Source organism: Ranitomeya imitator, chromosome 8 (assembly GCF_032444005.1).
Source record: "Ranitomeya imitator isolate aRanImi1 chromosome 8, aRanImi1.pri, whole genome shotgun sequence".
Taxonomy (NCBI): Eukaryota; Metazoa; Chordata; class Amphibia; order Anura; family Dendrobatidae; genus Ranitomeya; species Ranitomeya imitator.
In genome coordinates this window covers 145829374-145856209 of record NC_091289.1, presented here as the reverse complement: position 1 = coordinate 145856209, position 26836 = coordinate 145829374, and the positions used below count along the sequence as shown (strand labels likewise).

General features: G+C 42.9%; 1 long non-coding RNA gene across 1 annotated transcript; it reads right to left on the bottom strand.

Annotated features, from left to right (window-relative positions):
* Nucleotides 1–23888: 23888 nt before the first annotated feature.
* LOC138647369 (uncharacterized) lies at nt 23889–25492 on the bottom strand. Its single transcript, XR_011314950.1, has 2 exons — nt 25364–25492; nt 23889–25217 (listed from the first exon to the last, which is right to left on the bottom strand). It is a non-coding gene; the product is annotated as an uncharacterized lncRNA (long non-coding RNA).
* Between the last annotated feature and the right edge of the window lie 1344 nt (nt 25493–26836).

The window sequence follows — 26836 nt, the reverse complement described above, 5'->3', positions numbered from 1 at the left end:
ACCCAGAGGCCAATATTTTTCTACCAATGATTGATGTAGTTATTTTCTCTGGTAGATTTTAGAACCCAAATCAAGGAAAAAAAATATAGGCTTTCTATGGACCACAATTGGAGAGAGAGAGAGAGAGAGAGAGAGAGAGAGAGAGAGATGGCACACCCAGGAGTCAAGACTGGCACACAAGCAGAAAGGCCAATATTAATCTCCCACTGTTTTTTTGGTTGTTTTTTTTTTTTTTTTTTCAGGGAGACTTTAGAAATAAAAATAATAAAAAAAATATGATTTTATCAGGAAGAATTTAGAAACCAAATAAAATAAAATGATTTTTTCAGGGAGAATTTAGAAAACAAATAAAACCAAAAATATGCGTTCTATGGCCCACTGACTGAGAGAGAGAGAGAGATGGAACGCTTAGTACTGGCACACAAGCCCAAAGGGCAATATTAATCTCCCTTTTTTTTTCCAGGGAGAATTTCTGAAACCCAAAAAAAAAATAAAATAGGCTTTCTATGGCCCACTATTTGTGAGAGAGATGGGACGCTCAGGACTGGCACAGATGGCACGCTCAGGACTGGCACAGAAGCCCAGAGGCCAATATTAATCTCCCTTTTTTTCTGGGAGAATTTATAAAACCAAAAAAATATTTAAATAGGCTTTCTATGGCCCACTATTTGTGAGAGAGATGGCACGCTCAGGACTGGCACAGATGGCACGCTCACAACTGGCACACAAGCCCAGAGGCCAATATTAATCTCCCTTTTTTCAGGGAGAATTTCTAAAACCCAAAAAAAAAATAAAATAGGCTTTCTATGGCCCACTATTTGTGAGAGAGATGGGACGCTCAGGACTGGCACAGATGGCACGCTCAGGACTGGCACAGAAGCCCAGAGGCCAATATTAATCTCCCTTTTTTTCTGGGAGAATTTATAAAACCAAAAAAATATTTAAATAGGCTTTCTATGGCCCACTATTTGTGAGAGAGATGGCACGCTCAGGACTGGCACAGATGGCACGCTCACAACTGGCACACAAGCCCAGAGGCCAATATTAATCTCCCTTTTTTCAGGGAAAATTGATAAAACAAAAAAAAAAATTAAATAGGCTTTCTATGGCCCACTATTTGTGAGAGAGATGGCACGCTCAGGGCTGGCTGGCACAGATGGCACGCTCAGGACTGGCACACAAGCCCAGAGGCCAATATTAATCTCCCTTTTTTTCTGGGAGAATTTATAAAACCAAAAAAATATTTAAATAGGCTTTCTATGGCCCACTATTTGTGAGAGAGATGGCACGCTCAGGACTGGCACAGATGGCACGCTCACAACTGGCACACAAGCCCAGAGGCCAATATTAATCTCCCTTTTTTCAGGGAAAATTGATAAAACAAAAAAAAAAATTAAATAGGCTTTCTATGGCCCACTATTTGTGAGAGAGATGGCACGCTCAGGGCTGGCTGGCACAGATGGCACGCTCAGGACTGGCACACAAGCCCAGAGGCCAATATTAATCTCCCTTTTTTTCTGGGAGAATTTATAAAACCAAAAAAATATTTAAATAGGCTTTCTATGGCCCACTATTTGTGAGAGAGATGGCACGCTCAGGACTGGCACAGATGGCACGCTCACAACTGGCACACAAGCCCAGAGGCCAATATTAATCTCCCTTTTTTCAGGGAAAATTTATAAAACAAAAAAAAAAATTAAATAGGCTTTCTATGGCCCACTATTTGTGAGAGAGATGGCACGCTCAGGGCTGGCACAGATGGCACGCTCAGGACTGGCACACAAGCCCAGAGGCCAATATTAATCTCCCTTTTTTTCAGGGAGAATTTATAAAACCAAAAAAAAAAATAAATAGGCTTTCTATGGCCCACTATTTGTGAGAGAGATGGCACACTCAGGACTGGCACACAAGCCCAAAGGCCAATATTAATCTCCCACTGTATTTTTATCAGGGAGAATTTATACACCCCACAAAAAAAAATACAGAAAAATGAAAAGGCTTTCTATGGCCCACTATGTGAGAGAGATGGCACACACAGGGATGGCACTCTAGCAGAAATGCCAAATTGCCAATCTTAATCTCCCACCAAAAAAAAAAAAAAAAAAAAAACAGGGAATGTCCTACAATTACTATCTCCCTGCCTGCAGTAATCTCAGCCAGGTATGGCAGGCAGCTACTATCTCCCTGCCTGCAGTAATCTCAGCCAGGTATGGCAGGCAGCAATAAGGAGTGGACTGATGCACAAATGAAATAAAAAGTGTGGACAAACAAAAAAGATAGCTGTGCAGAAAGGAAGGAACAAGAGGATTTGTGCTTTGAAAAAAGCAGTTGGTTTGCACAGCGGCGTACACACAGCAATGCAGCTATCAGGGAGCCTTCTAGGGCAGCCCAATGAGCTACAGCGCTGAGGGGAAAAAAAAAAAAAAAAAAACTTCCACTGTCCCTGCACACCGAGGGTGGTGTTGGACAGTGCAAATCGCTGCAGCACAAGCGGTTTTGTGGTTAATGGACCCTGCCTAACGCTATCCCTGCTTCTGACAAAGCGGCAGCAACCTCTCCCTAAGCTCAGATCAGCAGCAGTAAGATGGCGGTCGGCGGGAACGCCTCTTTATAGCCCCTGTGACGTCGCAGACAGCAAGCCAATCACTGCAATGCCCTTCTCTAAGATGGTGGGGACCAGGACCTATGTCATCACGCTGCCCACACTCTGCGTTTACCTTCATTGGCTGAGAAATGGCGCTTTTCGCGTCATTGAAACGCGACTTTGGCGCGAAAGTCGCGTACCGCATGGCCGACCCCGCACAGGGGTCGGATCGGGTTTCATGAAACCCCGACTTAGCCAAAAGTCGGCGACTTTTGAAAATGTTCGACCCGTTTCGCTCAACCCTACTAGTAAGGATGGATTAAGATTGCTTTTCTACCTAACATTTAGGGTATTGTGATAAATTCATAAGGCACATGTTGCATAATCTTTTGCAGTAAAAATTAGACCCATATGATTTTCAAAGAATTTTGTGGAATATTGGGCTCTAAATAGAAATAAAGAGATGAAGGAAAAAAGAGTTGAAATGTGAATCGATGCCATTACAAAGCACGAAGGTCCAAACAGGAATTATGGTCAACAGGCATTAAAAACTGCCGGTATATAACAGTGGATGACTTTGAGGCCATGATAATATCTAACAGTCATTCAAGGAGTTTCAATCATAGAAGCTTTAAAGCATATATTTCAGATGTTTGACTTATTCTAACACCATTCTCATATTAACATGTAAAGAAGCAGAAGAACAGCTGAGACTTCCCAGAAGATCTGTTGTATCGCTTTAATGTGTTCTTATGTTCTGATATTTGTATTATCTGTATAGAAATGATTCATACGGCTTGATAAAGTTATTGTAATTCTTCTAATGTGGGATTATTGAAGAATAGGAAGCTGGGAAAGTAGGGGTCAAGGTTGCAAACTTGACTTTTTATTGTTTTTGGACAGCTTATGAAATAATAATGGACAGACAATATTTTTTACGGACACATTAGAAAACCATAATAAATCATTATGATTATAAGTGATACATGACTACGGCTATGACATTAACTGCATTCACTGTAAAATGATGATAATTACAGTTCAAAATAAGCTCTATAGGTTTCTTCAATTTAAAAAAATCATGGACGCCTTAATTTTTTTTACAGAAGAAGGTATAATGGGCACACTGTAAAGTTCAATGAGGGAGGTGCTGGCTGGACATCCAACGTCAAATATATATGAAAAACAGCCACACTCAAGTCTTGATTTCAATGTAGAGAATTTTTTGTTTTATTCAAGTACACAGGCACCACCAAATAATTTTTAAAGAAAAATGGCAAGTGATAGCGGACAACGAGGTGGTTTGGTACTGCACCACCAATAAGACGGACATCTTACTCCTGATTTCTACTTTGAGCTGTGAGGTTTTGAGAAAGACCGTGCCTGGTCGAAACGTTACCTCGTTGTCCGCTATCACTTGCCATTTTTCTTTAAAAATTATTTGGTCGTGCCTGTGCACTTGAATAAAACAAAAAATTCTCTACATTGAAATCAAGACTTCAGTGCGGCTGTTTTTCTTATATATTTTTTTTTTTTACAAACAGGGCAAAAAAGTGTCCCATTTTTAAGGACTACTCTGGAATTTTTGAACAGTTGGCAAAGCTGGAAGTGCTTTCAGCTGACTAGCCGAGATGGTGGGAGGAAGTTTGGGGGTAAGAAGAGAGACATTTCCTAGCTAGAGGTGTAAGGAGTAATGTCTCTAAATGTGGAGAGGGATATGGCTGACATGACAGTGTAAGGAGACTTACAAGTCATGCAATGCTCCTCTGTGAAATTAAATATAGAGGACGATGACTTAAACTCTAGTACCACCTACTGGATGTAGCAATTTTAAAAGTCAATATTGACCACTTACTGAGCCTTGCTACATGATATAGGATAAAAACCAAACTATAATCTCTAGTTACAAACATGTATTTTGGGGTGTTGCCCTTCCTCAGTAGTTAGAAGTAGTGAGTAGTTTTGAGTAAACACAGAAAGACAAGATTTTAACCACAAGCTGGGTGTGATATCAAGGAAGGAGATCTCTGAGAAAGCAAGTCTGCAAAAGTAACCGGGTAAGTGGCAGTCTACATCTTAATACGGCCAGAATGTTCTGGATGTAGAGAAAGTGGGACATCCAGAAAGAGAGCTCAATTGCAGTGGGTATGGTGAGCAGCCCAGAAGATAGAGATGTGGATATATGGGGACCCTAGACAGCTGGAGAAATGGGGCTAAAGAGTCAATGTGTAGGCCAGACCAACAAGGGCAGACACCCTAATTTCCCAAGCCAGCACTAAATTACCTGGATACACACTGCAAAAAGAAGTGAAAAATGTGCAAGAAATTAAATGAAAAAGATGTATAAAATGCATGAGGTGTTGGTCAATATGAGTCATCGCTTGAAAAATTGGTTTTCAAGTACATTGAGGGGTGCACTTATATAATGCTGGGCAGCCCGCTCAATCTAATAGTATGGCTGTCACTGATAGACTATAAGCCAGATGCTGTCCACCACATTTATGAAAATAGGCAACCACCCCATCCATCATATGTGTGTAAGTGGTTGTTTCATCAGTATTTTGCATCTGTGCTGTGGAGGGATGGTAGAGAATGACAAACCCTGCACTACATGTGCAGGACAAGTAGAGAGTGACAGACCCCACACTACACATGGAGGGCCTGTTGAGATCAACAGATCCTGCACTACAAATGGAGTGGTCAGGTGATGACCCAGTGCAGAGGAAGCATTTCATGACAGTAGGACCTTTATCCCTCAGAACCTTGTTGGCAACTCACTGGACAAGATGACACCACATACATAGAAGACTCAAATGATCTTCAAATCTCTTCATAACAAAAGCCTATGGTATATGTGGAGTGTGGGTATGGACAAGATGTCTCCGACACTGATGAAGCTCCCGATGCTGAATGATATTGTGTACAGTATATTTGTCCTTCAATGGTACTTTTACATATAAGACTGAGAGCATTCAGTATTTAGTTTTAAAACTCTAATTCTTAGAATATTTTGTGCAGGCTGCCAACAGGGATGATATTGGACGGAGTGTATTTCTCTCCCAGAATATTAAGTTGAGCAAGATATTGATGATGTTCGTCCTTCGTTTTCGAAGATGACCATGACTTCAGGGTTAGAAGAGAATTAATAGTTATGGGTCCGGAGGTGGCTGATGAGTCCAATCCGGGCCCTGAAGGTTCGCCCACATACTTGACATAAGGAAGCAGATGTGGTCAGTACACCAGATTCTGCTTGTGCCTTGCGTACAGCACGCTTTCTTTTTGCGTCACAGATTTTCCTATCTTCAGCTGCACGTGCTCCTGAGGTGATCCTGCCCCACCAACCTGGACGATCCAGGCAAGCTCTTCCCATTCATTGGTGTTGACTTCCAGTTTTTTGAGAGACACCTTAAGGCAGTCTTTATAGCGCTTCTTCTGCCCCCCAACTGCTCGCTTTCCTTAGCACAGTTCTCCGTACAGCAGTTGTTTCGGTAGTCGGCTGTCCGGCATTCGGACCACATGTCCAGCCCACCTGGCTTGGACTTTCAGCAGGAGAGTGTAAACGCTGCAGAGCCCAGTTTGTTCCAGAATTGCCGTGTCTGGGACATTGTCTTGCCACCTGATGTGGAGGAGTCTGCGGAGGCAACTCATGTGGAAATGATTAAGCTGTTTAGCATGCCGGCTGTAGAATGTCCAGGTCTCGCTAGCATAGAGAAGTGTGGTGAGGACCACCGCGCAGTAGACCTTCAGCTTGGTGGTAAGGCTGAGTCCCCTTCGTTCCCAGACGTTCTTACGCAGTCTCCTGAAGGCGGCACTGGCTTTGGCGATTCTGTTGTTAACCTCAGCGTCTATGGTTACTTCACGGGAAAGTGTGCTGCCTAAGTAGGTGAAGTTATGGACTGCTTTGAGGTTTTGCTCCTTCCCCGTGATACGTGGCTCCTTGTACAGTTTTCCTGGAGCCGGTTGATACATAACTTCGGTTTTTCTAATGTTGATCTCGAGACCAAAACTGTCACAGGCTTGCGAAAAACTGTCCATTTCATGCTGCATCTGCTGTTCCGTGCTAGCGTTAAGTGCACAGTCATCAGCAAATGGTAATTCACGGATAACAGTCTCATGTACTTTCGTAACCGCCTTCAGGCGTTTTGGGTTGAATAGCTTGCCATCAGTCCTGTATCTAACCTGGATTCCATCTTCACAGTTGTTAAAGGCATCACTTAACATTGCAGAGAACAGCATACTGAACAGGGTTGGAGCCAGCGCACAGGCTTGTTTTACGCCATTTGTTACTGGCAAAGCCTCAGATACGTCTCCATCGTTCAGAACCTTCACCATCATGCCATCATGGAACTGCCGGATGACTGAGATGAACTTGCTCGGGCAGCCAAATTTTGCCATGATCTTCCACAGGCCATCTCTACTGACTGTGTCAAAAGCCTTGGTCAAATCAACAAAAGTTACATAAAGGTCACAGTGTTGCTCCTAGCACTTTTCCTGAAGTTGACGTGCTGAAAAGACCATATCTACTGTTCCACGTTTAGCACGGAAACCACACTGGCTTTCGGGTAATAGTCCTTGCTCAAGGTGATGTAAAAGGCGGTTGAGCAAGACACGAGCCAATATCTTGCCTGCAGTGGACAGAAGGGAGATGCCTCGATGCTTGTCACAAGATTGGCGATTACCTTTCCTCTTGTATATGTGGATTATGCTGGCATCTTTCATCTGTTGTGAAACCTGTTCCTTTGTCCACATATATTGGAATAGTTTGGTCACCGTTTGCATCAGAACAGGGCCGCCAGATTTATATACCTCAGCAGGTATAGCATCATTTCCGGGTGCTTTTCCACAAGAAAGTTGTTTTACTGCTTTCCTGACTTCATCTCCACTTGGAAGAACATCAAGCTCCTTGTTGATTTCTACCTGGGGCAGGCGAGCAATAGCCTCATCATTGATATTGGCAAGGCGATTAAGAATATTATTAAAGTGCTCAGCCCACCGTTCCAGAATTTGTTTCCTTTCTGTCAGCAGCTTAGTTCCATCTGCGTTAAGCAGAGATGAAGAGCTTGATGACTGGGGTCCATATACAGCTTTGAGCGCATCGTAGAAGCGTTTCTGGTCATGGGTATCTGCATAGCCCTGAATTTCGTCGGCCTTCTTGCTAAACCAGATATCCTGCATCTCGCATAGCTTGATTTGTACCTTTCTTTTTATGTTGGTAAAGGCACCTTTCTTAGCTAACGACGTGGGGTCATTTTGGTACACCTTATACCGCTGATGTTTCTCTTCTAGGAGTGTCTTTATTTCCTCGTCGTTTTCATCGAACCAGTCTTGATTATTTCTGGTTGCTGATCCAAGATGCTCCAGAGCAGTATTATAAACAGCATCTCTCAGAATTGTCCACTGCTCCTCAACGCCAATCTCCTCTGCCTGTGGTATATTTAACAGTCTGCCATCAAGGTCATTGGCAAATTCCCTTGCAATTCTTTTATTTTGCAGCTTATAGATATTCAGCCTCTATGTCGTTTTCTGCCCTTAGGGTCTCCTCGCAGGCAGGATGCGGAGCCTGCACTTAGATACAATGAGGCGATGGTCAGTCCAGCAGTCTGCACCGCACATGGCCCTCGTCACTCTAAAGTCCATCTCATCCCTTTTCCTGGCAATGATGTAATCAATGAGATGCCAATGCCTCGAGCGTGGGTGCATCCATGATGTCTTCTTGCGGGTGGGTAAGCGGAATAAAGTGTTGGTGATGACAAGGTCATGTGTGGCACACATCTTAAGGAGCAGCAGGCCATTACTGTTACACTTGCCAGTGCCGTGTCTCCCAATGACCCCTTCCCAGTTTTGATGGTCTGTTCCCACTCTGGCATTAAAGTCTCCAAGTATAATGAGCTTGTCTGCCTGTGGGATTGCTGAAATAAGTGTGTCAAGTTCATAATAGAACTTATCTTTAATGTCATCCGGATTAGTCATCGTGGGAGCATAGGCACTGATCAGAGTCGCGCGTTTCTTGTTTGTAAGTGGGAGCTGAAATGTCATCAGACGGTCGTTGATGCCCTCCGGAAGCCAGGTAAGTTTACGAACAAGATGAGTTTTGATAGCAAATCCCACGCCTGCTTCTCGTTTTTCAGTGCTGCCTCGACCACTCCAGAAGAATGTATATCCACCACTATGCTCTGTCAATTGACCCTTGTCTGCCAGGCGTGTTTCGCTGAGAGCTGCTATATCAACCTTGTAACGAGCTAGCTCCCGAGCAACCAATGCCGTTCTTCTCTCTGGTCTGTCTGCCTTGGTATTATCCAGCAGAGTTCTCACATTCCATGTGCCAAGGTTGAGTACCATCATTTTCTTTTTCTTTATTGTGTGTCGACCGCTGTATGGGAAACCCGCCAGCTGCGGTAGGCTGGCCAGGTGAAATGAAGCAGACTATGTTTGAGGCACCTTTTCTAGCCCCTTCCTCGATTGAGGTGAGCAGAGTGATCCTGAACAGGACTGCTCAGACACCCAGGAGGCTGCCGAACTCCACTGCTGCTTCGGTCCAGTAGAGAGCGACCATATGGCCTGGGCCGCCTGTGTGCAGGTTCGTGACTACAGCTTCCAGTGACTCCACACCTGCTGCTTTGCCACTCTCCCATCGCCACATGACTTTTTGTTACACAGTGGTTGAAGTCATGACTTGCGCTTGACTTCGATTAAAGTGAGGAGGAGTTGCGCAGTCGTCAACCTCACTCTCTCGCCCGTACCTATCGAGCCCCAGTGGCAAGAGCTAAGCGAGACAACTGGAGATAGGTCAGGGTGCAGTGGATGGCCAGCAGTGTCCTATATGTACCTCACTGCACCCTCTCAGCGCCCCACAACACTGTGCTGGAAATCGCTTGTCTGTCCGTTGAACATTGGTTTCTTCCACACAGTCTGCCATATCCAGTCTTCACATGCAAGGGTAGGCAAACCCTTGAAAATCACTGTAGGTCTCAAAGAAACCCAACAGCTACCCTCACATGGTTTGGCACGCCTGCCGAGGCGGTGTTCCGGGGTGTACCCGCTGCCGCATGCTAGCAGCTACTTGGAGGTACAGGTGAGAGTTGAGCATCAGATGAGGACCAAAGATGGAACAGCTGTCCAAAGAGGACATGGCAAGCACTCCACCAGAGGTGCTACCTCTATCTAGATACCCCATATACCCAAGATATTAAGAGCCAGGTAGTTTGGTTGGTGCAGCAGCATAGGTGCTGACGATGAGCCGTTTTATTTATGGTAGTTCTGGGTCGTTTTTTTTGGAGTGATGAGTAGAATTTGGTAGTGGGACTCATCATTCCCACTCCGGTTCTAGTATGGGTAGTACTGGAAGCTGATCCAGCTCAGCTGAGAGAGGTCTCCTCATACAGACACAGAAAAGGCTGAAGGAAAAGCTTCCGGACTGATATAGCGTATTTCTTAGAAGGATATGCACAGCAGTTAAATGTGCTAAACTATGAGTTGCTGGAGAGCCATCCCTGGTAGAGTCCCTGGTAGAGTCTGGTAGAGTCTGGTAGAGTCTCAGAGGTATGATGCACTAGTTAGCAAGTCTTTGTTGTTTTTCATTTGCTTTATTGTTTGTTGTATTTTGGCTGAAAATTAAAGCATGTTTACTTTATATGGATTGTTTCCATGTACGTCATGGCCATGCTGCCCTACAATGCCCCTGTTACACTTGCCTAAAGTAAACAGGACAACAGGACATGCTGTTGCTTGTAGTTTGACAACTGAAGCAGAAGAGCTGTGCTATCCTGCCCATGGGGCTCTCTAAATAATGGATATGACCTCCTCACTGTGTATCGCACTCTCATAGAAGAGAGAAGAAAAGTCACATGACTTCCATGAGAATGCAAATGCTATTTTGGCTGATAGATGACTATGAGAGTGATAGTTCAAATATGAGCCAGGATTAAGGAGGATATGTCCATAAGGCTTGATTCATCTAAGCTTTCATATCAGAAGTCTAGCTTTGAAAAATCTCAAAGTTTAGGCGCAACTCAGAGTTGGATAGTTGAGACTTTTGGTGTTTTCACTCCAGTTTGTCACAGCAAAATAGGTGGAGCTGAGACAGATCAGGGGTTGGACGGGTTCGTAACCCCCAAGTACGTCTAATTCATGACCTGACTGGAGTAAGATATCTGGTGTAGTGTACCGAGACGCACACCACTCACGAGACGTTCCAGATTCACGAAGAGCTGTGCAACTCCTCATAAATCAGGAGCATCTGACTCTAGCATGCATCTTGATGAATCAGGCCCATAGTCTGGTCTTGGATCTGAGTTAGATTAGGAGTCTTTTATTTAATTCACAGCTTTAAAAAAAAGCCATTCTTGTTTTTACTATGGTCTGCTACTTTGTGAAGAGTTCTCACAGGTTGACATCTCTGTATATACACATTTTATATACATTTTGAGTAAAATCGAAATGTCACAGATGGGTAACTAAATTGTTTTTGTAGGGTTATCCTATACTGGTGTATACGCTACATTTATTTTTGCATTCACTCTGCTAAATTGTACATCCAGCCATAAAAAAGTAAAAATGAATTGCTGAACTCCAACGTAAATAATGGTTACGTGAGATGAACTTATTTGGTTCCATTGGGAACCAAAACTAATAAATTGCAAACAGGTCTGTTCTCACTACCAAGCAAAGGTGATGAATACATTTCACGACTTTGCCATTTACTAACATATGAAAAATATTTGTTTTAATATTATGTGTCATATACAGCAGTGACGACTTTTTTTTTTAGCAGGAATATTCTCCAAATCCTTTTAACTGCAGATTTTTTTTTTATTTCATTTTGATTGCTTTTAGACTCCTTGTAATTTAGAAATCATTTTAGAGAAAATTGAGGAAAGTAAACATGTATTATCAAATCATAACTCCTGTACATGTAAGAGGCATAGCTTTCGTCGGAATTATCTGTTGTTGAAAATGATATTTTTAAATTACTATAACGTTGGGAAAAAAGAACATCTCTTCCCATGTCTACAATTATGTGCTTAAAAAGTAAAACAAAGCCTAATATTATATTCGACTCTTAGACAAAAACCCCACTATGAAAAATATAGTGTCAGAACCTCATTACGGTAACTAAACCAGGTGGGAAGTTTTTTTTCTAATGAGAACTTCCGTGGAGGCAAAGTAACTAATGATAGTCTGAAAGGAGCTTTTGTCTTCCCATATACTAATGATCACATTTTTAATTATGCAGGAAGGCCCCCATGTATGTTGCTAATGATGAGCAATTAAGAACAAGGCGTGGGTAGCTAAATGAAAGTCCTATAATAATACAAATGAGGAAACTTAAATGAGAGATGTAATAAGTATAATGAAAGAGATTAACTATCGCTCTGTGAATATGAACTTTTGTGGGTAAAGTATGAAGTTTTGCTGGAGTTTTAATTGTTTATTTGCCCGGACCAGAAACTCACGGGATCAGAGCTCTTCATTCCTAATCGTGAATTGCGCCTAATGATTGTTTTGTTATCATTTGTCATTGTTATCCTTTTGGATATCTTTGGCGATAGAGCTGCATGAATGAAATATTAATGTGCCATGGATGCAAACTGACCCGAGGGACCTAAAAAGTAACGATTATAAAAACCTTGTCTCCTAGTCACCAGTATGTCATACTAAGGTCTCATGTTGATGTTACAATCCTGATGAAGGGTTCTGTTCGAAACATCATTAATAGAGTTCCCATCTGTGTTGTATACCCTGTATGTGGACCATTCATAGCCAGCACCTCACCCACCGCACGAACCCCACTTCTTTGAGAAATGGACATGATTCCTACCAGGATCCTTACAACCTCTAGAGGCCAGACAGCAGCAGCTTGATCTTTTTCTTATACACATGGCAGTGCCATGTGGATTAGTGCTTATGGTGGCACACATGGTGTATTTCTGTTTTCCTGTAACACTGTTCTACAGCCAAACTGGTTCACAGACCAAAACAGTTGAATTCAACTAATTTTGTGCTGCTGAAAACAAATATGATGATTAAATTTGTTAATTGGCTCTAATTTTCAAGATCCAGAGGAGGTTGTATTTACATATGACATCTTTCAGCCAGGTTTATAGAAAAATTGCATCTTTATTATTTCACCATCTTTATTGCATTGTAAGTAGCAGGTCTATCACATCATCTATTTAGTCTATCGAGCCTTCAATATTCTATTACCTTAAGGTGACCAATTAGCAAATGACATGTCATAGGAAAACATTAAATCCACATGTTATCTCCACAAGGAGAAAAAGTTGACAATCCAAACTTCTTTTGGATGTAAGACCTCACAATGGAACATATAGGGAGATGAGAGATAACACATTAACTTCTTTTGAACAGAGGACCCCTGCAGTGGCCATGTATTTAAACAGGATATTTTCTGGGAATACTGACAAGGAGGTAGAGTTCTGTTTCCAAAAAGAAGGACTGATAGAATCATAGAATGTTAGAGTTGGAAGGGACCTCAAGGGTCTTCGTGTCCAACCCTCTGCTCAATGTAGAGCAGGATTCACTAAACCATCTCAGACAGATGTCTCTCAAGCCTGTGTTTGAAGACTTCCATTGAAGGAGAACTCACCACCTCTAATAATTGATCACCCTCACTTTCAAACAGTTATTTCTGATATCTAATCTGTATATTCTCCTTTTTCAGTTTCATTCCAATGCTTCTCGTGTTTAGTGCAAAGGAGAATAATGATGATCCTAGTACACTGTGACATCCCTTCAGATATTTGTAAACAGCTTATTAAGTCTCATCAGCCTGCATTTATTTATTCTTATCTGCAAATCTTTGCTTCGGGCTACTATTTAGAGGTTTGTTAACTATCAAATATTATAGCATGTAGGACTCTGGTGTATTGTACACATCATTTGTATGACCCATACTCTTTTGATTGTAATCTGAGTTGTGTATTTTTTAAATGTTTTTAATGGTTTTTGTATGTGGTGGTTTTCAATAAAAAGCATTCTTATATAACACTTCATAAAAAATTCTCTTAGTGATCCCCTTCTTTTTTATGCAGACACTTCTTCTTTGATTTGTGCTCTGTTGTTTTGCATGCATTGGGTGATCCCAGTATTCTTGTATTGATTGACAGTGCCCGCTTATTCATATACATATGAACATTGGAATTGTGTATCAATCCGATATTTAGGAGAAATAGATTTTCATTGTCTTAGCGAATTGCAGTCCCGATGATCTGGCAGTAGTGCCTAGGCCAGAGTACACTTGTATTCACGCAATTTGTGATCCTTCTCCGGTGATAGAAGTAATCATTCTTAGTGACTCTATAGCGACAGGGTCTGTTCCGCATAGCAAATGTGGTGCCAATATTCAAAAAGGGCTCTAAAAGTGAACCTGGAAATTATAGGCCAGTAAGTCTAACCTCTATTGTTGGTAAAATATTTGAAGGGTTTCTGAGGGATGTTATTCTGGATTATCTCAATGAGAATAACTGTTTAACTCCATATCAGCATGGGTTTATGAGAAATCGCTCCTGTCAAACCAATCTAATCAGTTTTTATGAAGAGGTAAGCTATAGGCTGGACCACGGTGAGTCATTGGACGTGGTATATCTCGATTTTTCCAAAGCGTTTGATACCGTGCCGCACAAGAGGTTGGTACACAAAATGAGAATGCTTGGTCTGGGGGAAAATGTGTGTAAATGGGTTAGTAACTGGCTTAGTGATAGAAAGCAGAGGGTGGTTATAAATGGTATAGTCTCTAACTGGGTCGCTGTGACCAGTGGGGTACCGCAGGGGTCAGTATTGGGACCTGTTCTCTTCAACATATTCATTAATGATCTGGTAGAAGGTTTACACAGTAAAATATCGATATTTGCAGATGATACAAAACTATGTAAAGCAGTTAATACAAGAGAAGATAGTATTCTGCTACAGATGGATCTGGATAAGTTGGAAACTTGGGCTGAAAGGTGGCAGATGAGGTTTAACAATGATAAATGTAAGGTTATACACATGGGAAGAGGGAATCAATATCACCATTACACACTGAACGGGAAACCACTGGGTAAATCTGACAGGGAGAAGGACTTGGGGATCCTAGTTAATGATAAACTTACCTGGAGCAGCCAGTGCCAGGCAGCAGCTGCCAAGGCAAACAGGATCATGGGGTGCATTAAAAGAGGTCTGGATACACATGATGAGAGCATTATACTGCCTCTGTACAAATCCCTAGTTAGACCGCACATGGAGTACTGTGTCCAGTTTTGGGCACCGGTGCTCAGGAAGGATATAATGGAACTAGAGAGAGTACAAAGGAGGGCAACAAAATTAATAAAGGGGATGGGAGAACTACAATACCCAGATAGATTAGCGAAATTAGGATTATTTAGTCTAGAAAAAAGACGACTGAGGGGCGATCTAATAACCATGTATAAGTATATAAGGGGACAATACAAATATCTCGCTGAGGATCTGTTTATACCAAGGAAGGTGACGGGCACAAGGGGGCATTCTTTGCGTCTGGAGGAGAGAAGGTTTTTCCACCAACATAGAAGAGGATTCTTTACTGTTAGGGCAGTGAGAATCTGGAATTGCTTGCCTGAGGAGGTGGTGATGGCGAACTCAGTAGAGGGGTTCAAGAGAGGCCTGGATGTCTTCCTGGAGCAGAACAATATTGTATCATACAATTATTAGGTTCTGTAGAAGGACGTAGATCTGGGTATTTATTATAATGGAATATAGGCTGAACTGGATGGACAAATGTCTTTTTTCGGCCTTACTAACTATGTTACTATGTTACTATGTTACTATGATGGTACGCTGTTCTTGTAGCAGAGATCCAGCAGAGTGGTCACCCAGTAATCAGCAGTAGCAACAATCTGGGCAACTCGGTGGTCAGTGCGCAGGCACAGCAGCATGTATTGGCTCATGTGTGCCACACTGCCCAGAGGCAACAATAATCTGTCTTTGGTGAGAGGGGTATCGTCTGCATCCTCTGTTTCCCCCCCGGTCACTCTTGAGTGATGCCCATGAGCTGCTTTAAATGCTACCATAATGTGAAGACAGTTCTTCCTCCTTCTCCAAAACTGTCCTCTGGCTGAACAGTTGTGTACCTGGCCTATGTCGGTACAGGAACCCACCCCCCAAGCCACGCGTGGATGACTGGCCTGATAACGGTGTGAATGGTCAATGTTCCTCCTACTCCTCTTTCTCCTGTGCCACCACCTCATCCAATATTGCTGAAATGTTTTTTTCCAGCAGGCACAAAGGTTTTATAGTAACGCTCATGATGGCACCATCAATGCTGGCCATATTGGTAGAGTATTCGTTGATGCTCAGTGCGGCACTCACATTCCATATGGAGGCCCATTCCCTGGTGGTGAAGTGGTGCTATTCCACAGAATGATTCACCCATGCATGCTGCAGTTAAAACTCCACTATTTCCTGCTGCTGCTTGCACACTCTTCAGCATATGCAAGATAGGGCAGCACGGTGGCGCAGTGGTTAGCACAGCAGCCTTGCAGCGCTGGAGTCCTGGGTTCTAATCCCACCCTGGACAACATCTGCAAAGAGTTTGTATGTTCTCTCCGTGTTTGCGTGGGTTTCCTCCGGGTACTCCGGTTTCCTCCCACATTCCAAAGACATACTGATAGGGAATTCAGATTGTGAGCCCCATCGGGGACAGCGATGATAATGTGTGCAAACTGTAAAGCGCTGCGGAATATGTTAGCGCTATATAAAAATAAAGATTATAAAAAATAAAGATTATTAGAGTTCCCACTTGTTGGTACGTTGCATATGAGGCGGTGACAGAAGTGACATGCAGCGCAGGCAGGTGAGTAGCAGGGTGAGAATTACAAAAAGCACACACACTGCCGGTAAATTCAGCAGCAGCTCTGACATATGTGGTTAGTTTTTAAGGAATCTCTGCACCACCACATTGAGTACATGCACCAGGCAATGGATGCATGTCAAACCAGGTAGGCCCAGATCTGCTATGAAATTTCCCCCTTTATAGCACACCACCAGGCAGGGGTGGCGGTTCAGTGGCACCAACCACTCATCTGTCTGCTGTTTGATCTGTCTGCATGGTGTAGAATTTGTCCCCAAACAAATGAGTTTCAAAACAGCCTGTTGTCATTTCCCTCGGCTGTGCTTAAGTTGGTGGTGCAGATTTTACTGCGTCCAGATGAGGAGGTGGTGGACGAAGCAGAATAGCAGGAAGAGGCAACATGGACAGATAAATGTCCAGTAATCCTCGGTGGTGGTAGGACATGCGCTAGAACACCTCTCGCCTCTGACATAGCAGCCATTACATATACCCAGTGGATAGTTAGGGAGATGGAACATCCCTGCCCATACTCACTGGTCCATGTATCGGTGGTTATGTGGACCTTGCGACTGATGGCATTGCGCGGTGCACACCTGATTTAGTCTGCAACATGTGTATGCAGGGCAGGGATGACCCGACTGGAAAAGTAATGGCCGCTGGGAATGTACTGTGGGACAGTCATCACCATCAGTTTTTTAAAACTGTCTGTCTCCACCCTTCAGCAGGAATTGCAGCATGTCAAAGACCAGGGATTTGGAAATGCGGTCATTCAGGACAATGGCTCATTTATTTCTACTTTCACTCTATGGTTTGGGGGATGGAAAGCTGAACACTTCTATGGGACATTGTGGAGATACTCAGCGACACTGCTGGTGATGGTGGTGCTGTCACATCCTCTCTTTGCGGGGAGGCAGGTGGCCCAGTTGATCGAGAGCGGGAGGAAGAGGTTGAGACTGCAGCAGAAGAGGGAGCAGGAAGAGGCTCACATTTGTCATGTTTAAGCTGTGTACTCCACTGAAGCTCATGGAATTCAGATGCCTCTTCATGCAGGTGGTGCTCAGGTTCAGAACATTTATGCTTGCTTCATACTCTGGCGGCACAGCGTGCAACCCACCCGTGTCTTGTCGTCAGCACATTGGCTGAAGAAATGCCATGCGAGGGAGCTCCTGGCGCGGTGGACAGTAGCAACCAACCAACTGCCTAGATGCTGCGCACCACACTTTTGCACTCTGCTCCCTCTTTTGTTTTGCTGTGCTGCTGGGGCAGCGTGTCCACCTCCTATTGCTCCGAACAGCACATGTCACTGTGATGACCTTCGCTCTATGTGGGGTTTCAAAATCTTCCCACTAGACCTCAAGCAACTTGGATTGACTGCCTCTCCACTCTTCCTCCAGACTCTGGGACCTTGATTTCTAGTGTGAAGTTTCCACTATCAATGATGGTTTCAGGAGCCATGTCATCTGCTGCTATGTAGGTGCACTGTGTTTTATCAAGATCAAAGTCAGCGCAGCCGTCTACTAGGAAATTTTAGAGTATTTCATGCAATACCCTGCCGACAAACATTTTGGAGATGAAAATTTAATTCTCCAGCAGGACCAATTCCTGGTTTAAAAACAACAGTATCACTGTGTTTGATTGGCCAGCAAACTATCCTGACCTTAAGCCCATAGAGAATATATGGGTTATTTATTGTCAAAAGGAAGATGAGAGACACCAGGCACAACAATGCAGACAAGCTGAAGGCTGCTATCAAAGCAACCTGGGCTTCCATAACACCTCAGTAGTGCCACAGGCTGATCACCTCCATGCCATGCTGCATTGATGCAGTAATCGATGCAAAAGTAGCCACGACTGAATATTGAGTGCATTTACCGAACATTCATTTCAGTAGGCCAACATTTCGGATTTTAAAATCATTTTTTCAAGCTGGTGTTATAAAGTATTCTAATTTCCTGAGATAATGACTTTTGGGTTTTTATTGGCTGTAAGCCATAATCATCAACATTAACAGAAATAAACACTTGAAATAGATCACTCTGTTTGTAATGACTCTATAATATATGAATTTCACGTTTTGTATTGAAGAACTGAAATAAATAAACTTTTTGATAATATTCCAATTTTGGGAGATGCACCTGTACTTGTTATTTCTGTAATATCACATAAAAGCCCGATAAAAAACATCTAAGTTTGTGAGTGTAACATGAAATAATGTGTAAAAGTTCACAAGGTATGAATTCTTTTCAAGGCACTGTATATAAATATAAATATATACAGTATATATGTATATATATATGTATACAGACTGTGCCCTGCTACCTGCCACCATCGCACTCTAACAAGCATCTCTATTCTTCCGACAGGTATGTTCATCCACCCAGCTCTCCTGCTCTCCTGCTGTCTGTCTATGAAGTGCACATAGTACATTCCCCAGCTTTGCACATAGGACTCGCCTCTGCACCTAGCATTCACGAGGTATGCCTTCCAGCTCACCCCAGCTTTACCCCACCCGTGTTATTTATGACGCTGTTTACTCTGGCTTGATTGTATGCATCTGGTCCACTCTTAATTCTCTGACCATGATGAGTAGAGACCTCTCCTCTCTGCTTCACACCTGAATGCACTTAGTTTGCCATATATTGTATAGCTCAAGTCTGCATAGACTTCAGTCTGCAGTGTGATTCCTATAAGTGTGTCCTAGAAGTGTGAAGATTACAGTAGAATTAAAACCTGAATTGAACCTGAAGGGAACTGAAGGTAACTGGCCAGTCACTGTAAACAATGTTTCTGTTTATTTTCACTGTCACCCCTATAATCCTTCACTTTATGCTACCTCCCCTAATCCCCACACCAAGTAAGGAACTGTTTATCTCTGCTTCAATCCTCCCCATCCATCTCACCTCCTCCTCAGAACTGTTCCTTAACCTACAATCCTCTGCCTCCAAACACAAACAGCCCCCTCATGCCCTCCTGCTAACACTTTCTCTGCTCCTTCTCACTGCTGGTGATATCTCCCCAAATCCTGGCCCTCCTCACCACATTCCCACAGTCATTTCTACCTCCCATCCACGCTCAATCTCAAACTTCTGTAACCTCTCTAACCTTATACCCATTCACCCAGCCCCCGCTTCCCCAGTCCCACTAACAGGAGCTCTGTGGAACGCTTGCTCTGTCTGCAACAAGCTTTCCTACATCCATGATCTTTTTGTTACGACCAAACCTTCCTTCCTTGCCATCACCGAAACCTGGCTCATCCCTTCTGACACAGCCTCCCCTGCTGCACTCTCTTACGGGGGCTTCCACCTTTCTCACACACCCTGCCCCAGCAGCAAACATGGCGGAGGAGTTGGTTTTCTCCTGTCAGATAACTGCTCCTTCACCCCAATCCCACTGCCACCCTCTGTTACCCTCCCTTCCTTTGAGGTTCACTCTGTGCGCATCTACTCCACCTGCAACTGGCTGTCATTTACCGCCCCCCAGGGCCAGCCACCACCTTCTTTGACCACTTCACCACCTCGCTACTTCATTTCCTTTCCTCGGACATCCCCACTATCATCATGGGCAACTTCAACATCCCCATTGACACTTCCCTATCAGCTGCCACTAAACTTCTATCTCTCATGCCCTCCTTCGGCCTCACTCAATGGTCTTCTACAGCCACCCACAAAGATGGTCACACACTGGACCTCATCTTCACCCGCCTCTGCTCCCTATCTAACCTCTCTAACTTACCTCTTCCTCTCTATGACCACAACCTTCTCACATTCTCTTCCCTCTCCACTCCATGTCTACAATCCCCACCCCACAAACTTTCACACCCTCGCAGAAAGCTTAAATATCTTGACCTACATGCATTCTCTGAATCCCTCCTCCCTCTCACAGATATAAGTTCCTTACACAATGCGGATGACGCTGCCACTCTATATAACACTACAATAGCTGTAGCTTTGGAATCTGCTGCCCCACTTACACATACCAAAGCTCGCAAAATCAACAGACAGCCCTGCCACACCAGCCTGACCAAAGAACTGAGGCGAGCTTCCAGGGCTGCTGAGCGCAGATGGAAAAGATCCCACTCCAACGAGCACTTCATTGCATTAAAACAGTCCCTCACTACTTTCAAGACCACACTCGCCACAGCTAAACAAACCTACTTCTCATCTCTCATATCCTCCCTTTCTCACAGCCCTAAACAGTTATTCAACACCTTCAATTCTCTCCTCCATCCCCCAGCACCTCCTCCCTCCCCACTTATCTCAGCTGAAGACTTTGCCTCATTTTTCAAGCAGAAGATTGATAACATCAGAGACAGTTTTGGTCAACAACCCCCAGAGCCCTTCCTCCTGACTTCCCAGCCCTCCGCCTCCAAAACCAACTTCTCCACCATTACAGAAGATCAACTCTCCACTCTACTCTCAAGATCGCATCTCACCACCTGTGCACTTGACCCGCTCCCATCCCACTTCATCCCAAACCTCGCCACAGTCTTCATCCCAACTCTAACCCATCTCTTCAACCTATCACTAACAACTGGTGTTTTCCCCTCAAGCTTTAAACATGCCTCATCACACCTATCCTCAAAAAGTCTTCTCTTGACCCATCCTCTGTATCTAGCTATCACCCTATATCACTTCTCCCCTATGCCTCCAAACTACTGGAACAACACGTCTACCTTGAACTGTCCTCCCATCTCTCTTCTTGCTCCCTCTTTGACCGCTTACAATCTAGCTTCCGGTCACACCATTCCACTGAAACTGCCCTAACTAAGGTCACTAATGACCTCTTAACCGCCAAGAGCAAGCGACACTACTCTGTCCTCCTCCTCCTCTGACCTGTCGGCTGCCTTTGACACAGTGGACCATTCCCTATTATTACAGACCCTCTCATCCCTTGGCATCACAGATTTAGCCCTGTCCTGGATCTCATCATACCTAACAGACCCGACATTCAGCGTCTCCCACTCACACACCACCTCCTCACCTCGCCCACTATCTGTCGGAGTCCCACAAGGTTCAGTCCTAGGGCCCCTGCTCTTCTCCATTTACACCTTTGGCCTGGGACAGCTCATAGACTCTCATGGCTTTCAGTATCACCTCTATGCTGATGACACACAGATCTACATCTCTGGACCAGATATCACCTCCCTACTAACCAGAATCCCTCAATGTCTGTCCACTATTTCATCCTTCTTCTCCGCAAGATTTCTGAAACTTAACATGGACAAAACAGAATTCATCATCTTTCCCCCATCTCACGCAACCTCCCCAACGAACCTATCCATTACAGTAAATGGCTGCCCACTCTCCCCAGTCCCACAAGCTCGCTGCCTCTGTGTAATCCTTGACGCTGATCTCTCCTTCAAACCACATATCCAAGTCCTTTCCACTTCCTGCCGACTTCAACTCAAAAATATTTCATGAATCCGTACATTCCTCAACCAAGAATCTGCAAAAACCCTAGTGCATGCCCTCATCATCTCTCACCTTGACTACTGCAACCTCCTGCTCTGTGGCCTTCACCCTAACACTCTCGCACCCCTCCAATCTATTCTAAACTCTGCTGCCCGACTAATGCACCTGACCCCCCCCCCCCCCCCGCTATTCCCCGGCCTCTCCCCTCTGTCAATCCCTTCACTGGCTCCCCATTGCCCAGAGACTTTAGTACAAAACCCTAACCATGACGTACAAAGCCATCCACAACCTGTCTTCTCCATACATCTGTGACCTCGTCTCCCGGTACTTACCTACACACAACCTCCGATCCTCATAAGATCTTCTTCTCTACTCCCCTCTTATCTCCTCTTCCCACAATCGTATACAAGATTTCTCTCACGTATCGCCTCTACTCTGGAACCCTCTTCCATAACACATCAGACTCTCGCCTACCATCGAAACCTTCAAAAGGAGCCTGAAGACCCACCTCTTTCGACAAGCCTACAACCTGCAGTAACCACCGAACGACCAAACCGCTGCATGACCAGCTCTATCCTCACCTACTGTATTCTCACCCATCCCTTGTAGATTGTGAGCCTTCGTGGGCAGGGTCCTCTCTCCTCCTGTACCTGTTATGACTTGCATTGTTTAAGATTATTGTACTTGTTTTTATTATGTATACCCCTCCTCACATGTAAAGCGCCATGGAATAAATGGTGCTATAACAATAAATAATAATAATAATAATAATACAGTATAGAATTATGTATACACAAAATCTCAATATATTAAAGCAGCTATTTTGCAAAAGCACAGCAAGAACAGGTTACAGTAATTCACTTGTAACATCATCTTTTTGTAGATGACATCATCTGTCATATACAAAAAAAAATAGAAAACTGCGGACAATATTAACACTAATAGTGAAATGAAACATAATACGAGAACTATACATTGAAAGGAATTACAGGGGTAAAAAAACCTCATCAAGCCAAGTCCCTGTAAACCAATATATAATAAAACGGGGAAATGCTATCCCCAGAGTTCTTTGCCTTGATATGGCTATACCAGTTTTTATCTAATATATTCCAGTATATATTTTCTGTAAACGTTTCATACCGCTGAAATAATATTGTTGAAGCAAAATGTTCTGCTTCCACAGGCATTTAATCATTTTTTTTGCGGTTTGTAGTCAGAATTTTAATAATAATACAAAAAAATGAGGTAAATCGAGCACAGTGTCATTTTAACAAGGTTGGGAAAGTGTATAGTGTGATAAGTCAAGCTGATTTTAACTTTTATGAGTTATGTAACACAGCCAGTCTGCTTTAACAGCTACATAGTCATTTCATTATGTCCAAGGAAAAAAAATGGAAGCCCACGAGGCCCACTGATCTCTACAACACTTCCTATTATGTATAGCCACGTGAGATTTCAACATATTGCTGAGGAAGTACATTTAATAGAGGTTAGTGTCTCAAATTCCATGTGCTATTATCTGCCATTTAATAGAAAGTTTAATTTTTATATTGCAGAAACGTGGTATTACAGACGCTACGGGTCTGCGGGAGTTTGTTTCAGAAAATTCCCCAGCCACTTGTGATATAAAGACATTACAACACATTACATCGCCCTCATCTGAACGAGAAACAGTGAACTCTGCAGCCCAGTCATTTGTAAAGGCCGTACATGTCTATTCTTATTCCCTTTTATTGTCCACCATGAATTACCTTTTCCTCACTAAATGATCAGAGAGCGTTATTGTCCAGGAAATTAAGATCCGGGAAGTGAATTACATACCGAGAAAAAAGTAATTTAGCTTTATTAATAGGCTTCACTTAATTCAATAAAGACAGAAATAATACATCGGGTATGAGGATGTATGAGAATATAGCCGAGCCACAATGCCACACACAGACCATAGACAGGAGCAGCGCTATTCCTTGAGAAAATATATATATTTTGTCCTCTTATTTAATACAAGGCCTTTTGGGTTAAATGAAAATCTCACCAACTTGGAACAAAATAGAACTTGATTAGAGAAGAGTGGATTTAGTAAGATTTTAATTCACACAATCAAATGGATTTTACTGGAAATTCAATTCACAATAAATGTATTCTTCACAGGAATTAAATGTCCCCTATTACATTCTGGGGTCTGAAAAGCATAATAAGCATAACATGTCAAAAATAAAAAAAAACTAGTAACTAATCTTAAAACTAATACCTCACTGCTCACTTGTACCAGCATTACAGTTGCCTCCGATGCCTGGCGCCCACCCGGTTATCAGAGCCTCCTCTTTCCATTGGTGTCTTCACTCTAGAAAAGGGCTTCTGGCTGCGACCATGCCTACGTGGCCAGGCCTCATCATTTGAGGTCTGCTGTCTTCACTCTAGAACAGGCCTTTCTGCCACCACCAGGCATTGGAAATCACGGCCCATCATGACATCACAAAGTTACGATGCACCGTGACCTCTGGGACTTGGTTGCAGCGGGGTGTCCCATTCTAGAGTGAAGAAACCAATGCACGACTGTGTAAAGAAGAGGCTCTGCAGACCAAATAGGCATTGTTTTTTTTTAACCTTTTGCCAGCCCTCAACAGTTCAGTAAAATGACAGCTGCAGCTGACCTCTACTTTTCTGATTTCACGAAGAGCAAATTTCAAAATGAAACCCATATTCTGGAGAACTCAGGTAGAATGCAGTTTCATTCGGATATATTCACCCATCTCTACTCTAAATGTTAATCTAAAACATAATTTTCTTATTGACAAAGCCAAAAACTTTGATAAAAAAACACATTTTTCTCAATTTTTTAAACCATGAAAGTAAAGCATTTATCTACCTCATGCTGCAGTCTTGTTCTTTGGGTGGGAGTCAACATCGCAACATACCACATTACCCTCTTTCCATTAATGAGTAGCATTGTGACTCCACCGCCCAGAAGCGGGAACTTCATTCTGTTGTTTCTGATCCGTTGCAGAACCTTTTCTGTTTTTCTGAAGAAGAAAATGGAACTGCACATGTTCTTCTTCCCATCTGACAAGTAAAGAGTAATCATAGTTATGATAATTGGGCCACACTTCAAAGAGATATTAATGAGCCCGATGGGCATGTCTATCCACCATTGCGTAATGGAGAAGGAGGTACTTATGTCAGATACAGTAAGAAAATAAAGTTGGTTTTGCTCATTATAAATGCATTTCTATTGTAAAAGTATTTATTTTTAAACGCTTATGAGCAGCTGAGTTTGCAGGTTGGGTTGGTGATAATCAATTAGGCGTCAACACTGATAACTTCCGTCAAGGAGTCCTGGTCTGGTCTCGATCCTTCCTGCTGCCTGTTTCCATCCTCCCACGCAACGGCAGCCCCCAGCCTGTAAAAACAATCAACAAATCAAACAGAATCAATCCATAGTTTCATTTTTGTAATCCTTCTTTGATTTCTAAAGTAATCCTCAATTTAATTTTTATGATGAGCAGCAAGTGATATTCCATTTTGTGGGCTTGACTTTGCACTTACAGCTCTCAGTCCTCTTTCCAATTTTCCACACTCACTTCTGTAATTTTCTCCATGATTGACAGGTCAGTCTTATCTAAGGGACCTGCCCCTCCACTGGACACTCCCGGCAGCAGTATGTGTGCCATTCCCTAAGAGGAGATGTCCGGCACAGTGAGTGTTGGTGCCTGCATGATATTGCCTGTTTGGAAACAGGGTGGGTGGGGAAAACAGAAAAGAAGAGAAAAAGCTGTAAATGCAGGACCAAGCCTTCTTCGCTTGCGGCTCATTGGCACAAAAATTGAAAAGAGGATTACTTTGGAAACCAAAGACATATTTACAAAATTACAAAAACAGAGCTGTGGATTAAGTTTGGGCTGCAACGACCTAACACAGATATGTTTGATTTGTCATCATGGTAGTAAAACCTGCTCACCGGCTCCCTTAAACAGGGCCACACCACCTCGAGTGTTCAAAATTTGCCCAAATCTAAAAAAAAAACAACTATTATTAAAGTTTAAAATACATTTTGGTGAAGATTCCGTTCTTCCCAAAACATCTTTAGCGCCAAACTACAACTTATTACACTATCTTTAAATACTATCTCTGACATCAATAATGTTAAGGTGTGTTTTCTTTTAGAAAATTCATATGACCAATACAAACCCTAAGCAAAAAAGGGAACCATAAAAATAAACGTTGCAAGAGCCTCTGGTGAGCACTCTCTTTCCTTGGGAAGAATATTGGATGATATTTTATTATCAAGCTCCTCTGTCCATCCCACTGTCTGTAGATCACTTATGATAATAATTATTGGTCCATTAAAGGGGTTAAATTGAAAGAATTAGAAAGACTGAAACACCTTTACAATATAGAACACTTTTATTCTCTTTCCATTAAAAAAGCCAAGAATTATATTACATTTGGGTCCAAAAGCATGGTTGGCTGGTGCATTCATTATGAAATTGGCATCCTTCGTATATTTGAATTTTCTGAGTATTAATGTAAATACTTTATATTTCTCCCCAAATTCATCATTCCACAGTCTCATTTGTGTTTCCATACTTTAAACAATTTTACTTTATTTTGCTGAAGAGATTTGAGCCAATCATTAAGTGAACCCTTCTCTCTGGGTATGAAACTAATTTGTTGCCATGCCATGGCATGATAGTTTATATTGCAAAAACTGGTTACTATGAATTGTCAAATATTTTCCTAGGTGTGAAGTGAAGAACATTACAGATGTCAGAAGAAAGATATGAAGCTGAGTAACTGCAAGGAGAATGCTGTAGAGAGGCACATACCCAGTGCTTGGAAATCATTTTTTCATTACATGGAAGTTGATTGTGTAAGAAAGTATTACCCACTGTTTAAATGGAAAAAAAAATCTAAGAAGTGAAATCAGCAGTATCACTTTACAACATATGGTCCAGCAAATCAAATTACAAAGCTTTCTACATCTCATTAACTGCAACGAGCACAGTGAGTTTGTTTAAC